Source organism: Panthera uncia, chromosome D4 (genome assembly GCF_023721935.1).
Source record: "Panthera uncia isolate 11264 chromosome D4, Puncia_PCG_1.0, whole genome shotgun sequence".
NCBI lineage: Eukaryota > Metazoa > Chordata > Mammalia > Carnivora > Felidae > Panthera > Panthera uncia.
In genome coordinates, this window is record NC_064807.1 from 48,611,524 (window position 1) to 48,623,677 (window position 12,154).

At 38.8% G+C, this 12,154-nt stretch overlaps 1 long non-coding RNA gene across 1 annotated transcript; it reads left to right on the forward strand.

The window, feature by feature from the left end:
- Positions 1-1,001: 1,001 nt before the first annotated feature.
- On the forward strand, positions 1,002-11,869 carry LOC125916485 (uncharacterized). Its single transcript, XR_007455942.1, has 4 exons — positions 1,002-1,143; positions 2,776-2,860; positions 3,793-3,862; positions 11,663-11,869. It is a non-coding gene; the product is annotated as an uncharacterized LOC125916485 (long non-coding RNA).
- The last annotated feature ends 285 nt before the right edge of the window (positions 11,870-12,154 follow it).

Consider the following 12,154-nt stretch of genomic DNA (forward strand, 5'->3'; position numbering starts at 1 on the left):
TTCAAAAATGCCATGGGGTTGCTTCCAGGCTAAAATTGGTTTAGGTGACAACCACTTTCCTAAACACTGGAGCTACAAAGATGAGTAAGGTAAAGCCCTGATCTTGAAAAAGAGCTCAGAGTCTACAGACAAGCTATTTGCAATAGTTTCAGGCTCTTTGAGGGAAACAGTTAAGAGGTGTCATGGGAATAGTAAACTGAAAGCAGTAGGGAGTAGGGGAGAAGCTGTGGAGTTTGAAGTGATACCAGAATTGCAGATCTGTGCTGAAAGCTGGAAAAGAGCGACAGTAGTAGGAATGGAGGTGGAAGGAAGGAATGGAGGAAAGGAAGATTTGAGAGACATTCCAAGTAGAGCAAAATTACAGGCCTTGGCGCATTTCAGACTTAAGAGGATAGAGGAGATTGGTGACGAATCTTGACCAAATTTCTAGCTAAGGAGACAGACACAGGCACCGATAGAAATGGAGTTAACTGGTTTGGGTAGTGGAAGAGATCAACCTCTGCAGACAGCAGATATGTCTCACAAACAACTGATGCCAATCTTGAAGTCCAACAGCTTCTTTTTTCACAAGCCTACTGAGTCCTCTTCCTCACCCCACCTCCATCCCACTTGATTTTACTGAGAAAGTTCACTGGTACGTTGAACAGTCAACTAATTTGCGAGACCTAGGCAAACAGCATGAACAACTAATAAGAAGTACACTCCCCATGCATCTTTTTTATTGGCTCTACTTGACTTTTAAAGTTAAAATGACGTTAGCCTAGGATAGCCCAGGTGTCTCTTGACCATTCCTCCAAGATTACAAATATCCAACTATCCTCTGAAGCTGCCCGTGTAGAGCAAGGCAGTCTGGTCCGTTACAATTGGAGGATGGTACTTCCACATTCTGAACCAGTAACTGTCACCCAGGACCAGCCAGAACCTGCTTTCTGTGGAACCCCCAACCTCCTCCTTTCCACCTCAGACACTGAGCATGCTCACTGCAGATTAAGAAGGTGATTCCTCATATAGTCCCTAGTTTATAGAGATCAAAAACAAAAATGTAATGCATGCCTTTCCTTTGATCCAACAATTATAGAAATGTATACTAAGGAAATAATCAGAAGTGCACATAAATAAATGGCTGCAAAGATATCTTTTGAGGTATCCCTTTGGATTGGGGGGGGGGGGACAGAAAATACAGGGACATTCTGAATGCAAAACAATAAGGAAGTATTTCAATAAGTTGCCACATATCCACAGAAGGGAATATTATACAGAATTTAAAATATTATAAAGACATTTTAATGGCATGGGAAAATATTTAAAATACATTTTAATTAGCAAAAAAAGAGAACTACATATAACTCTGTGCTCAATTTTGTAACATACCCCCCCCAACACACACATGCCTTATATACATAAATAAACACAAACACATACATACACACACATAGCCAAAGAAAAATAACCTGGGAGGTTATTACTATTATCTCTAGGTGGAGATGACTAAATAATTTTAAATGATTTTTATTTTCTTCTTTGTACTTTTCTGTATTTTCCAATTATCTTTGAAATCTTTTGTAATCAAGAAAAAAAATTCTCAAAATAAAGGGAAATGGGCCATGAAATAGGCCATGACTTGAAGGGAAGAAACCTGTAGAGATGATATGTAAGCCATGGAGCATTTATTCCTTCCATACTTCAGGGGATATTTTTTTCTTTCCTGAACACTGAGATGGCCAGTCTTTCCATCTCTTACCATAAAATGCCTGACAGCTTGGATTTCAAAGCTTTTCTTTAAAGCTCAGAGCTTCTCTCAATAAAACCTATATTCCTCCATGCCTAGGCAATAAATGGCCAAAAGAATCTACTAGGTTTTTGGAAACAATCATTTCTCTTTTCTTTATATTGACTGGATTAACTTTTGCCAAGAGACAAATGATCTGCCTGGATCACTCAGTTCCTTATTCTTTGATTTAATTGGGGATTAGATGGTAATAGACTGGAAATAAATTCTCTTTTCATTGACCTAAATTAACTTGGCTTTTGAAATATGGCATAGGCTCAACAATTATCTGAAAGGAAAAAATACATATATAATAACCCATTACATGCAGGAAACTGTACCAATCCAACCACTTAAACATGTCTCATTAACACCATCTGTAATAAATACTCCCAACTCTTTGAGTAAGGAAGCCATTTCTGTCCGTAAGATATAGGAATAAGGAAAGGTGGTGGGAAGGAATTCCCTTCCCAACAAGTATTTTTGAGTAGAAATCTATTTTTGTAGCAAGATCATTTGTTGGCCAAGTCTTGTTTCTTGTTTGACAGACCTACTTCCCACCATGTGCCTCTGTCCTCTGCAGTATAGCTTCCACACAGTGATGGGATTTCTCTCCCTAAAACCCTCCATTTAGTATATTCATCTCTCCTCACAACTTACATTTTTATAGAAAACTGTGGTTTGCAAAGGCTTTCACACAAAAGATGTTATGTGATCTTTACAAAAACTCTAGAAGACAAGAATTTTACAGATGAAGAAACTAAGTTCAGAGAGATTGTTACTTGTCCAGATACTCCTGCTAGTAAGAATTGGTTATCAGATGAAAACTTCCATTTTCTAACATGTGATTGATTGTTTCATCTGTCAATAATCCTGATAATACCAATTTGTCTTGATGTTGAGTTTTAAGACATTTTTCTCATCCATATGCATTTAACCACTTCCACACTGCCTCTCGATAATGATTAGTGTGTATGCTGTGTACCCTAATCTCAAATTCATTTTAGTGAAAATCATTCTTGGAGGATGGCACAAAGGACATTACCTAGAACAAACCAGCATGTAGACATTCAACCCATTAAAGCCGTCTGGGTAAGATGTACTTCATTCGCCAGAACTGTTGGATAACCTAGGGAGCTTAAGGTACCTGATCTTGTCTCCAGACATAGCCTTTGCTCTCCCAGGTCTTTTTTCTTTTCTGAGTTCTGACTCTGGTATGGCCCTTACTGACATAGTTGGTATGATCTCCTGCAGCAGGTAACTTGCTATCCTGTAACATGCTATTTTTAGATTTGTAATAATCTCCCCACACCCCACTCACTTACCCCATGTTTTGCCCACATCCTACTACATGCACACATACACACAAAAACATGCCCTAGACTATATAGTTGCCCTGAGAGGAGATACGGGTCTTACTCTTCTTACTGTATCTTCCTATTGCCAATAGATGCCTAAAATTTTTTGCTATGTTAAATTGATCACTATATTTTTAAATTAGAGTGTCTACTAGAAAGTACAGCTATGCAATTATAATTGTATATTTTATGACCCACTCTTTCCCCTACCTGCCTCTATTTCCTTTTTCCTACACCACAAATCCTTTCATTTATTTTAATACCTTTCAGCAAATAACTTTATATTTTATTTCATGGGATGGTGATCATAAGGCCTCTAACTTATTTCAGCCTAAGACTCTAATATTTGAATTAGCCTGGGAAAAGTTTGGAAATCACTATTTATTCTATGCTTCTCATTCAATTTCTCTAGGCAAAATATCCTCTACTCTTTAAAAAGTGTATTCACTTCTAAATGAGGATACAAATTTCATTTTTCGAGGTCAAACTAGCCCAATTCAATATTCTTTGTTGTTGTGCTCAATTATAAAATGGAAAGATTGAAAGAAAATACAATTTTATTATATAACATAATAACATGAGCTAGGCTAAAAATATTGTTTACCATGTCCTGATCATGTTTTCAAGATTTTTTTTAAACAGCTTGACAATATTTAATTTTGTTAGTAGAACGTGTGGTCTGGATTATTTCTTTTTTGAAATGTGGATGGATCTGGTAACTAAGGCATCTTAGAAGGTGAGTATTACATTTAAAGTCATGTTATAGGACTAGGGAACAAACTGAGGGTTGATGGGGGGTGGGAGGGAGAGGAGGGTGGGTGATGGGTATTGAGGAGGGCACCTTTTGGGATGAGCACTGGGTGTTGTATGGAAACCAATTTGACAATAAATTTCATATATTAAAAAAAATAAAAATAAATAAATAAAAATAAAGTCATGTTATAGGACTAGGGAAACAATCTCTTTGACATAGGACCCCATATTTTAGATACCACCATACAGGGTTGGTTGGGGACAACTCCAAGAGGGATGCTAGCATGTGTGTTCCCCCCTAATACACACTCAAACACTCACTATCTCTAGGTAGAATGAGATTCTTTTTTTTTTTTTAATTTTTTTTTTCAACGTTTTTTATTTATTTTTGGGACAGAGAGAGGCAGAGCATGAACGGGGGAGGGGCAGAGAGAGAGGGAGACACAGAATCGGAAACAGGCTCCAGGCTCCGAGCCATCAGCCCAGAGCCTGACGCGGAGCTCGAACTCACGGACCGCGAGATCGTGACCTGGCTGAAGTCGGACGCTTAACCGACTGCGCCACCCAGGCGCCCCGAGATTCTTTAACAAAACATGGATAAAGCACTTAATGCAAACTGTAAAATATTTAGCCTATAATTTTCATTAATTACTGTCTCCAATACAGAGTGCTGCTGGGAAATTAAAACGTAAAAGCAATGCTTTTTTTTTCCTTGTATTTATTGAGCAAGAAAAAGAAATGGAACAATAAGAGATACACTAAGGAAAAGTTAGTTCCCTGTTCGTAATATATTAAAGGCAGTATTTTAAGCATGCTTCCTCATTCCTTGTGGGCCAGTCCTTTCCCTGAACACAGAATAAGCACAGCCCACACTTCCATAAATGTTCTCTCACCAATAGCCCCCACATATCTCAGCCTATTCTGCCACAGCCTTTCTTTTAAAATAAATAAATTCATTAGGGATTTCGGGAGGAAGTCATGTCACATTGAGACAAGTGAGTTTATGGTTTCCAAAAATAAAACAAAGTATGGACAAATGTGTTGGCAATGGAGAAAGGGTTATCTGTGGTACGAGATTTCCAAGGTCTGAGCCTGAAAACTATGAACTCTAATTATACTCTGATTGCCACCCAGGAAAATCCATCTTTTCCCCTGTGTTTCACTGATACTCTAAAATTGAAGTATTGTATAGACAAAAAAATACTGAGTTCTATGAAGTAAACGGATTATATAATTAACAGTGCTTGAGAAATTATTATTACATTCTACCCCTCCCCCAAATCACGGATCCCAGGCATTTCTATGCCCAGTCCCCCTTAGTAACTTTACCACTTGCTGTTCACATCTTCTAAACTCTCTGCCTAGTTTTCCTCCTGGCCATGACTGATGTTATTTCTTTGTCCTGGAAGCAAAGAGCCATGTTACATATTCTTTTAAACCTCTACACCATTTTGGGGCCCTGCAATTTTTTTTTTATAAGAATCTCCCAAGTTTCTTCATTCTTTGCCTCATTGTGACCTCTTCTTGGATTCATGATCTTTTCCAACCCTACAGAGGGAGCTGCCTCCTTCCTTAGCATCATGTGTCAGTTTTGGTTTTTGTTTGTTGGTAATACTACCTTTTGCTCAATGTTCCTTGACATCTCCTTGTGAAGAGAATACACAGAGCCCAGACAAGCTTCTACTACTGTACAAATGGTTTCAAAATCTGAAAGATCTGGATTCAAATCATGGTTCTAAAACTGTAAGCAACCTGAATAGGCTTTCTGAGCTCCACTGTCTTCATCTTTGGAATGGGAATCCCAGTATGTACTTCATAGTACTGATGTGAGGGTTCAATGAGATTGCACCTGTAAAAATATCAATATACTTCCTGGCATCTCCTGAGTGCCTTCCACAACACTTCTTCTGCCCTCATAAGTTTTTAATTAAATATTATATCTGACCACACATTTCAGGAGTTAAGTCACTCATGCTTCCTATAACTCTTTGGAAATTGCTCAGAATGTACTATTGGTCTCCTCTAACTTCATCTCATTTATACATTTCATGCAGATTGTAAATCTATTCTAACTGTTGGTTAAGACTCAAGATGTTGCTTACCACAGCAAAGAAAATCATTTCTGGGTTTTAAATACTCTCTTCTTTTTTCTTCTTTTCCTAAAGTTCGGTCAAGTGCAAACATTTCAAACTTGAATTCAGCACTTTTCCCAAGTAAGGCAATCAGGATATACCAACACCAATTTGGCATACCCGTACACAATGTGATATTCAATATAAAAAGTGGGTTATAAGAAGCAAAGAATCAGAAATTGTAATAAAGTACAGGAGGGGGAAAAATTCTAATGGCATTCAGGACCAAAATTGAGCTGTCTGAATCTATTGTTTATACGTGGGCTTAATTTCACCAGAACTGCTTGCTCAGCTTAACATAAATCCAGGAGGAAAAAATCCACTTTCACGTGAAGAAATATGAACTGGAATTCATAGATACAGCAAGAAAAAAAGTTCAGCTCTCATCCGTCTACATGAGCAAAATTATTTCACTAATGTTCCTTCTGATTCATGGTTTCTACTCTGTGACAGTTTTAGATGGAGACCACATAAACTAAAAGGTCTCTTTTGTACCAGAAGAGAACAAACAGTGTGCTCTTCAGATTAGGCTGAAGGATGATGCCTGAGTCAACCAGTGTATCCAAAGATGGGATGCTACAAGTTTTGCAAGTCTGCCCCTGAACACCAGCCCTCCCTGGGTGGGGCAGAACCAATATATTTAGAGATCTCTGCAAAGAAAGCAGGGAGTGTGCAAATTATTTCTGATAGGTGCTGTGTATCACTCTACTTTAGATCTTTTGAGTTGTCAGTTCAGGAAATACAAATATGCTTCAGTGAGGCAAGGCATTCAAAAGGGACGCTGGACATCACCCTCCCCACATCCTGCCTTTCACTTTTCCACCCACCTTCTCTGAAAGTTCAAACTATTCAAAAAATTAATACACTTCTAATGCTACAGTAATCTTCAGTGAGCTGGAATACATGTTCTTAGACTGAGAAAGGCTGCCTCAGACCGGGAACAAATTTTCCCAAATGTCAACACCCAATAGAATTCCCAGGAGAAAATATGGGGAGATTATTTCCTCCCAGAGCAGCTATTTCCTTAGAATGCCCTATTGAAATGTTCTTTGTGGGGCGCCTGGGTGGCTCAGTCAATTGAGCATCCAACTTCAGCTCAGATCATGATCTCACAGTTCGTAAGTTCGAGTCCCACGTCAGGCTCTGTGCTGACAGCTGGGAACCTGGAGCTTGCTTCGGATTCTATGTCTCCCTCTCTCTCTGCCCCTCCCCTGCTCACATTCTGTCTCCCTCTCTCTCTCTCTCTCAAAAATAAATAAAGATTTAAAAAATTAAAAAAAAAAAAAGAAACGTTCTTTGTTACTGTGAGCCATAGCCTGCTAATGATCTGGGCTAGCCCTATGGGTTTTGCCCTATTGAGCTGTAGAAAAGAAGTTTCTTTGTTCCCTATCACAACTCTTGAAAGTCTTGAAGTCTCCTCTTAGATTATTGTGTTCTTTATTAAACAAGACACCTTCATTCTTTATACCAAATCTGTTCAAAAAACATCACAGTTCTGCCATGACTACCAAAAGATAGCAATGATATCTTAAGTAGCACCAAGGAAATCTATCTGTAGGGAACAGACAGACCTAATCCTTTCTTCTTTGTAAATAGCAGTTTCCAGTGCACCTGAAATGTAGACTCATTTGTGGCTGTCCAACAAGAACACAAATACTAGAAATACTCTCCAAAAGAATCAACTTTCATGGAGTTAAGCTTTATCCCCATTGGCAGATATCCAAAAAGGAAACTTGATGTTCTTACTTGATAGCCACACCTTCAAAATATAAAACTGTTCTTCAGGTCAGATAAGTCAGTTGGATTTTTAAGTGGGGTCTACAAAGGAATTCAGCACAGTGAAAGACCTAGATCTATCAAGGGTGAACTTAAAGCACAGAGCTATACATTAATGCAACTGTTATAAATTAATGGTTTCCCATAAAGCGTGATAAATTGTAGAGTGGCATCATAGATTCTGCAGCCAGATGTGCTATGTATTCATGTGATAATGGAAGATGAATGTTTGCTGCATATATCATCCTGAATTTGGTTCTTTGTGAACAATTTTTCCCTTTGTTTTTGAATTTATCAAAGCCAAAGTACCTAATCCATTCTTTAAGTGAAGAAACAGAGTTGGAATTATTATTGACTGATTTTGTTTTTTTATAAATGGTTAGGCTTTTCTTTTTGTATTCGATAAGTCAAGATAGACTGCAGTGTTACCTAAACCAAAAAGAGATAAAATGGAGATTTCAGATACTGACATGTAGCTACTAAAAAAGCAAAGAGAGGGCTTGCTTCTTGAAAACAAGTTGGTGCATTAATTTTCCACAAAGTTCCCATCAGATGTCATCAAATTCAACGCACTGTGCAGATGGGAAAGACTGACTATTGAAACAATTAACTATTGTGAGTCATTTCCTCAATCTGCTTTTGTTTTAGCCAATATGTCAAGTGGTGACAGACACTGTTAAATTTCACAAGCTCTACTGTCTTCTTGGAAACGGCATAATACAATTGACATAGCTCAGCTTGATAAATCTGCCAAACTAATGGTGGGGCCTCTTTCCTTCTACTTTTCAATGCCAAAATCTAAAGATATTATGTAGAACCTATTCAACATGAAGAACACAAAGTCCATTTTGTCCTCTCTGAATACTCCCATTTAATCACCTGCTGGCTCTTAGTTTCCCAATCCTTTTGAATTGGCACTAAAATGAATATGGTAAAAATTTTATATATTCAGTCTCCACTATCTCAGAAAAATGCTGTCATGGATGCTGAATTTTCCGGAAGTTTGCCACTTGCTTCAGCTTGGTCTGAAAGTCTATTACTTTAGATGACCTAATTTACCACTTAACACTTCAGGTGACTTTTAGACAATCAAAAGCTACTTGTCCTAATCTAACTAAAACATTTTCTAATCTTAGAGGTATGACTTTACTATTTGTGTGCACCATGTCACTTGCAGGTCTAAGGAAAGTAGGGGGAAACCGTTGTGTTGTTCCATGATAGTCTTGCTCCAATCAGGAAAAAGATCTCTAGGCAGCTTCTCTTGCACAAGATTCAAATTCACTAACCATTCCTTTATAACTCCTTCATTCATATGGCACAGTAGCTCACCACCTTCTAGAAGGCAGCTCTGACTGTCTGTCTCTAGGGGAAAGTACAGTGAGTCCTCAGAAACTCAGGTAAGCCAGAAGCCAGGCCATACCTCACTCCCTAACACTAGGGAGATTGCAACTAGCTGCAGTTGCCCGCGGTTAAGGCATTATTTAACAGGAATGACCAGTCAACTAATATCTGACAAAGGAATCAAGAATACACAATGGAGAAAGGATAGTCTTTTCAATAAATGCTGTTAGGAAAACTGGATGATCACATGCAGAAAAATGAAATTGGATCCCTACCTTACACCACTCACAAAAATTAAGTCGAAATGAAATGAACACTGAAACATAGACCTGAAACAGCAAGACTCCTAGAAGAAAACATAAGGAAGAACCTCTTTGACATCGGTCTTAGCAATGATTTTTTGGATATGACACCAAAAGCACAAGGAACAAAAGCAAAAATCAATAAATGGCAGTACATCAAATTAAAAACCTTCTGCACAGCAAAGGAAACAATCAACAAAATGAAAAGGCAGCCTATAGAATGGGAGAAAATGCTTGCAAACCACCTATCTGATACTTAATACACAAAATATATAAATCATACAATAGCAAAAAAAAAATCCAATTTAAAAATAAACAAGGAACCGAATAGATACTGGTCCAAAGAAGACATCCAAATGGCCAACAGATACATGAAAAAATGTTCAACATCACTCATCATCAGGGAAATGCAAACCAAAACCACAATGAGATATCCTTCACATCTATTAGAAAGGCTGTCATAAAGAAAAAAAAAAAAAAAACAAGAAATAACAAGTGTTGGCAAGGATGTGGAGAAAAGGGAAGTCCTGTGCACTGTTGGTGGGAATGTAAATTGGTAAAGCCACTACAGAAAATGGTAAGGAGGTTTCCCCCAAAATTAAAAATACAACTATGATATGATCCATCAATTCCTTTTTGGGATATATATCCAAAGAAAATAAAAACAGGACATTGAAAAGATGTCTGAACTCCCATGTTTACAGCAGCATTATTCACAAAGCCAAGGAAGAGAAACGATCTAAATTATTGTCAATAGATGAATGGATAAAGATGTGCCACATACACACACACACACACACACACACACACACACACGAATTATGTGATGTGACAGAGGGGTGATCATATTGTAATACATAAGTGTATCAAATCAACACATTGTACACCTTCAACTTACACAATGTTATAGATCAATTATATCTCAATAAAGTTGGATAAAATAAGCAAAATGGGTGGCCATTCCAGATAGTTCAAAGGCAACAAATGACCCAGGATTAGACGAACACAGAAGCTAGTATGCAAGCAGAAACCACTAGTTGGGATTATGGCTGTCGTCAGAAAGACTGTCCAAACTCGACAGGACCCCCGTCAGCAAAATGCACACAATCACTGACCAACCTCAAATACACTCTCACTATCCCTGGCAGTCCTACCGCATTTCTCTAGTGCATGTACTCTCCATTCTTATAGATGACTTTCACACCTCTCCTCTCTTAAAACCTCTCCCAACACCTTCTTTCCCATCCATTCTGATGACCTTTCTTCTTCATGTTAAAGAAAAATTGGAGCAACCAGAAAGACAACCTCTGTGCGTTTCTACCGCTGCATCCACCTACCTACCAACTTCTGCACCCATACAGTGTGGTTCCGCACCCGGGAACATACTCTCCATGCTCTTACGTAAAGCCAACCCTTCCATCATAGCACTCAGTCTTTTGCCTCCTCGAAGATGGAGAGGTGTCTCCACTCACCCTCTTCTGTATCGCCAAACTTCCCTCTCTACTGTCTCTTCCCTTTTTGTACAAATGTGATCTTAATTCTCCCATCTTTTTTTTAATGTTTATTTGAGAGACAGAGAGAAAGAGTATGAGAGGGGGAGGGACAGAGAGAGAGGCAGACCCAGAATCTGAAGCAGGCTCCAGGCTCTGAGCTGTCAGCACAGAGCCCGACGTGGGCTCAAACCCACCAACTGCGAGATCATGATCAGGGTCAAAGTCAGCGCTCAACCGATTAAGCCACCCAGGCACCCCTTAATTCTCCCATCTTAAGAAAAAGATGTCTCTTTAGAGACTAAAGAATCCTTATACCGAGGCTAGTGGTTCTCAAACCTAAGTCAATGTAACAGTCTCCTGGGGAGCCTGAATAAGAATATCAGTGCCAGGGGGTCCTGCTCTTCCAGAGATTGAGTTAGTCAGTCTGGATTATGACCTGGGCATTAGAGTTTCGTGCATTTGATGTGACTCTAATGTGCATCCAAGGTAGAGAAGCACTGATCTAATCTAGATTCATCATTAAATGAGGTACCAAAAGTCGAGAGAGGTGCAGCAGCTCACCCAAGCCCAGACAAATCATTAGTGGTAGAGCCAAGACAAAAATCCAGCAAAGCTAATTCCCAGTCCAGTGCTCTTTTGACAACATCAGGCAAAATGTCATATACAAAAATGTAATCTTTGGCAAAGAACCATGAATGCCACCATAAGTAATGAACTTACTAATTGTTCATCTCCACAGAGAATACTGGCCTTTCTGTCTTTGGTCACAAAAGGAGAGCTTAAACAGAGATGCTGAGAAGGCAAGTATAGCAGAGAATGTGAAGAAATCCCCGCCATGGTACCCACAGCAGATGTTTTCCAAGTTTGGGGATGGTAAAGGACCCAGGGGACGGTGCCAAGGAGCAGCACGAGGTGCCGTGTGATAAATGGAGCTGTCTCTTTCCCATTACAGGAACATAGCAAGTTTCAAGAGCAAATCAGAAACCTCAAATGATTAATTGTGTAGTCTACAATGAGTCCTGTTGTGTTTGTCTATGAATCCCTTTGCTCTGAAGATGAGACACACCAGGTGCAGAGAAACACCTGGCTATGATGAACCCTGTGAGTTTCTTAGTAACCCACTCCAAAAAAAAAGGGAACAGTGGTTTTGTTTACAGGTGAACAGTAGGAAGGGGATCAAAGCTGGTGAGAAAACTGAAATGGTGGAGTAAGAACAAAAGCATCCCTTTAA